This window comes from Rosa chinensis, chromosome 6 (assembly GCF_002994745.2).
Source record: "Rosa chinensis cultivar Old Blush chromosome 6, RchiOBHm-V2, whole genome shotgun sequence".
Taxonomy (NCBI): Eukaryota; Viridiplantae; Streptophyta; class Magnoliopsida; order Rosales; family Rosaceae; genus Rosa; species Rosa chinensis.
Window position 1 is genome coordinate 2,109,686 of NC_037093.1, and position 5,661 is coordinate 2,115,346.

The 5,661-nt window shown below is 40.1% G+C and overlaps 1 long non-coding RNA gene across 1 annotated transcript; it reads left to right on the forward strand.

The window, feature by feature from the left end:
• The first annotated feature begins 3,775 nt into the window (after positions 1-3,775).
• Positions 3,776-4,068, forward strand: LOC112173432. Its single transcript, XR_002925565.2, has 2 exons — positions 3,776-3,834; positions 3,951-4,068. It is a non-coding gene; the product is annotated as an uncharacterized LOC112173432 (long non-coding RNA).
• The last annotated feature ends 1,593 nt before the right edge of the window (positions 4,069-5,661 follow it).

The window sequence follows — 5,661 nt, forward strand, 5'->3', positions numbered from 1 at the left end:
TCACTTTAGCGATATCAGAAAACGCATCAGGCATCGATTCTGCTACGTTCTGAAGATCGAGTATTCTCCGCACTTCAATTTCGGACTGTGCGGTTCGGGGATCAAGATGAGACAGAGTGGGGACAGACCACGACAATTCCTGTCGTTCTTGTTGAACATTGATGTTCTTATCTCCCCCTAACGACGGGAAGACTGTCTCATTGAAGTGACAATCCGCAAATCTAGTTGTAAAGAGATTGCCTGTCAAGGGTTCTATGTAGCGGATAATCGTTGGAGAATCATATCCAACATAAAGGCCTAATCGTCTTTGAGGACCCATTTTGGTGCGCTGTGGCAGCGCAATAGGTACATATACTGCACACCCAAATATGCGTAAGTGTGAGACATTAGGCTCATACCCAGTCACCATCTGGGATGTAGAAAAGGGTTGAGTGGCAGTGGGCCTCTGACGAATAAGCACAGCTGCATGCAATATTGCATAGCCCCAAGCAGAAATAGGGAGATTGGTGCGCATTACCAATGCCCTAGCGACCATTTGTAGTCGTTTAATGGCGGCTTCTGCGAGACCATTTTGGGTGTGAACATGAGGAACTGGATGTTCAACTTCAATCCCAATGGACATGCAATAATCATCAAAAGTCTTTGATGTAAACTCCCCAGCATTGTCTAACCTTATAGACTTAATAGGATGATCAGGGTGGTGAGCCCTTAACTTAATAATTTGTGCTAGGAGTTTAGCAAATGCAGCGTTCCTAGTGGAAAATAGCATGACATGTGACCAGCATGTCGATGCATCAACCAACACCATAAAATATCGAAATGGTCCGCATGGTGGTTGAATAGGTCCACAAATATCACCTTGAATTCTTTGCAAGAATGGTATATTTTCTTTAGTGTCCTTTGCATAGGATGGTCTCGATCCTAATTTTGCTAAAGAGCAGGCTTTGCAGAACAAATGATGGGCTTTAGAGACAACCAATGAGGATTTTGGTTTAGCCATGAAGTCACAATTGACTTTAGAAGTAGAAGGAGGAGTCAAACAATGATCCATGGCATCAATGCCATACTGTTGCCGTAGGGGGTAGACGGTGCCGACCCTAAGTGGCCGGTCTTGCACAGTCTTGGCGCCGTGAGGCGCAGGTGCATCTCCTCGAAACAATTTTTGGTTTTTACTTCTCTTCGTTCTGAAGAATGGATGTTCGTGTGAAGTCTTTAATATACGGATCATCATATCACGACCTGGGTGTCCCAGACGGTCATGCCAAAGCCTATATGTGTCAGAATCCCATAAATCATCTCTCATAATATGATTGGATTCAATTATGCGAATAGTGGTTGCATACAACCCACTAGATCGACACATAAGTTTCTCTAAGACTCTTTTATGTCCGTAGTCATTAGAGGTGATGCAAAGGAACTCTTGTCCATTCTCACAATGCGTTTCCGCATGAAAACCATTGGCTCTTATATATTTGAAGTAATAAAGTTCAAAAAATATGTCCACGACATGAGATAAAATAAATCGATACTTTATTAATAATAGCCAATGATTACATCAAAGTTTCGTGACCATAATCTAATCCAAAGAAAAATCAAACATTAGACAAATTGTAGTCACTCAATTCGTTCGGTAATTCCAATTAAATATGACCAGGAAAGTAGAGAGAGATGTCGGTGGAGCAAAACTCTCTTAAGTACCACTAATCTCAATTACTTTCCTAGACATCATACTTAATTGAGTACGCCTAGAGGAAAAGAGATAATCCAATAAGTCATTTTATTGATTAAGGCATAATTGCCATTACATAATTCTTGGAAATTAAAAGACTATTATAAATAAAAATCTGCGGCATTCTATCTTCATCGCCAGATTTAAAGTCTTTTATAGCTCGATATATTACCATTGATCAGGTACTCCATAAAATATCATGAAGAGGATGCTCTCTTGATTGAGGTGTATTGACACAATACATATGGTCCCTAGAACCAATGGCGTTGGAATAGTGCAATCATGGCCAAAAATGGCGCCATGGTGTCCAACCCTGTACCCTCAACGTCATGACTCCTATGGTCATGTTAGGGTTTTCTCAATCAATTTGTTATTTTGTGTTTTTCCACAAGCATGCATAAATAATATGATGCAGAGAGCCTCCGAACAATATTTCATAACTCTTTCAAAGTTATAGTGAAGCAGATATTATTCCATCGTGCTTCTATGTTCGGAAAGTTGTGAATGTTACTAAAACGTTCACTAGGGGCAACCCAAAGGTTGTTAGCGTTATCCTCATTCATGTACTCAAACTGGAGGGCCATCTTCATGTGGCGCTTCATCAGGGTAAATGCCCTGGAATTTTCTATCTCAGTTTGTGAGTCTTGAGCGGTTCCTTTAGAACAGGGCTCTTGGATTGTAGGCAAATAAATATCCCGTGCCCGTAGAATCCAATGGAGTAAAATCGAGCTCGTTCAAGTCTTACATCCTGAAAGGAAAGCAAGAACGTATTAGTTTCGGAGTCAATGCTTCCACGAAAACTAATATAAGATTTCTGAGCCTTAATGCTACCAAGAAATCGATTTCCAAGAATATTTGGATTAGACCGAAACAATGATGTTTAAATGGTCAAATTCTATGCTCACGAACGCTCTTAGTCCGTAGCTTACGAACGCTCTTAGTTCTTCAAATCGATGCTTACGGACGCTCTTAGTCCGAAGTCTTACGAATGCTCTTAGTTCGTTAATTGCGTGAATCCCCACGATTCCACTTTCTCAAGAATCGAACCCACGTTATAAGAAAGGTGGGATGTAGAAGAAGGGAGGTTGCAAGTCCCCGAAGAAAAAGAAGGAGGAAATTAAATTTCAAAAGCGGCAACTTTAACTTAGAACTTACTTGATGAAATTCGGAACAGATTCTCTTCTGAACAGCTTTCACTTCGATTAGTGTACCGGTCTCAAAACAACTCCGATAAGGCTGAAATTCGGAGGTCAGATGGAAGAGACAGAGACGAACAACTTTGATGAAGAAAGGATTTTGATCTGATGTTCCGAACTAGATGTTTCGAGGCTTGCAAGAAGACGGATGTGCACAGGAACGGGAAAAAGATGCAGTGGGTGTGCGTTGGCTTGTTTGCGCAGCAGTGATGCTTCGATGGCAGCAGGCTGGAACGCAGGGCTGCAGGGAGGGGCCAGCAGGGGCTGCTGTGCAAGGTTGCAAGCGCACGGGCACGCGGGCTGCAGCGAAGGCTCGGCTAGCTCGGGCTAGGGGCTGCTTTGTGAATGAGTTTTGGTTTTCTGTTTTGTGGTTAGAGTCGTGCTGATAACGTGTTTAAGTAAAATAGATTTTGAGAGAGATTGTAGAGAGAATTGTCCAACATATTATTGAGAATAGGAGCCCTATATATAGGGATTACAAAGTACATATTCTAATGTTACAAGGAATACTAATCCATCTATGATTAGGAATTCTAGAACCTTCTCTCCTATTATTACTCCTAGTTTGATAAGGCACACTAAGTCAATTTTCCTTCAACATTCTGATGTTGTGCTCCATTTTCATTGCAGCCTGTGTCATCTACCATAAACACATTGGCAGGTGCTTTGTACAAGGTGTTTTGTGCGTCGCCTGATCCAGCAAGACAGGAAATGCGTGAAGCATGTTTTGGCTATTTGAGCCTTGGAGGAATCTGTTCATATGGACCAGTATCTCTGCTCTCTGGCCTTAACTCTCATCCGTTACACTTGTTCCTCCATTTATTTGCTGTTGCTATCTATGGTGTTGGGCGCTTAATGTTTCCATTCCCTTCACTTCAGCGCATCTGGCTTGGGTTTAGATTGATCTTGGTATGTTAACCAACAATCCACACTACTTTGTCATCAACATGCTCATCAATTACAAGTTCCCGTATACACCTAATTGTCTAGCTACTTATTAAATGTTTCTGGTTTTTATTTTTCAGAGTGCATCAGGCATCATATTCCCCATTATAAAGGGAGAAGGAGTTAGACAGATGTTCTTTCCAGCAACGGTGCCAGCATATTATAGATCACCACCTGTTCATTGAAGAAATGACACAAGAATATTTGGACACAGTCATTTGGTACCCAGATTTTTTATAGATGATAAACCAATTTGTATCAGTATCAGCAGTCCTAGTTCCCCTTACAGAAATTAGAGATCAAGATGGGGGAGAATGCTAAATTTAGGAGATAGCAAATCATGTTCTTAATTCTTTTAGAGTTGTTGTTCGGCAATAGGTACGAGCTACATTTACCATTTAATCAAACTTGTACAAAGCTATAGCAGTGATAAATATTCTGTCTTATGGTCATTGGCTTATCTATATCTCAAATGCCTACGAGTAAACTAACTTGACAATTCATTCTGTAATTGTTCACAGTTCCGAATACGCTTACGATGTTCAGTCCACAACACATTGTGACTACAAACTTACAAAGCACAGAAAATGAAAAGAATACCATTCTAGAACTGCAAAAAATGGTAAGCCAAAGCAGTGGTTGCCTTGAGGTGGATTCCATGTTCCAGTCCCTATATAAGTAAAACTAATTGATACGAACAATTTCATCATGTCACTCCCAAATACAAGGAACCAAACTTGGAAGAAAGCTAAGAACTAGATAGAGCATGGAATCCCCCTTAAGAAGACATGGTTCCATTCATGAAGCCAAATTAGATGTCATCCCCATAACTTAGCTAGGAATGTCTAAATTAACAAATTAAGAGAAAAATGCCCACCGCCAAAACCAAATGATCCCTGAAGAAATGGAAACAGCTAGCATGACCAGAAACCTTTCATGGTGTCATCTTTTATTTGTCTTAACATGCCAAAGGAGAATGCCATGAACCTTAACAATGCATTGGTTGATCGTTACTGACTCCAAGACTCTACAACCGGAACCAAGTTCTCAGAGAGTGCTCTGTTCTGACCATCCCAAAAGAGGTCAATGTATGACTGATCTTCTGTTGCTTCATCGCTACTATAAAGTAGGATATTGTAACAGTTGGGGTGAATGTTAGATTTCATACTAGTAGACAACCAAGTCCAGTGGATGGACCATTACATGTCTAACTTTCTATAGGGAAGAAAAGAAAAAAACATGGACCATTAAAAGTGCATGATTAAATATCCTACTCCTACATGTAATGAAACTTTCTTCATATATTCCTTAATTTTCCTCGTTATTATTATTATTTTTTATTAAAATGAATGTGGTCTTATTTTGATTTATACAAATATAGGAAATCGTATATATTAGAATTGTTCGGATAAATGATCTTACAAATGGCTTGGCTTTCCTATCTTTCTTTCATAATCTCTTCTGTTGATGATTGTCATTTTACAGGCCCTTCTGAGCACAAGGTCTGCAGAAGCATTCCCTGTTTTATCAAGTTTAGGAGACCTTGTGCTCCTTCAGACATTCCTGGCTCGGTTGTAGTTGAATGAATGGTGATGTCAAAGTCATCGAGCTTACTTGAGAAGCATGTCGCCTTTGAGGTGCATTCCCTCCTATAGTTCTTCACTTCATTTTCTCTTCGAGTTTGGTTAGTTGGTATTTGAGAGGGATATTGGGATTTTAAGTTGTAACAGATTCTTTGGCTAACTTTTTTCTTCTTTAATACTTTGGTAGTGTGAATAACGACTACCAGTA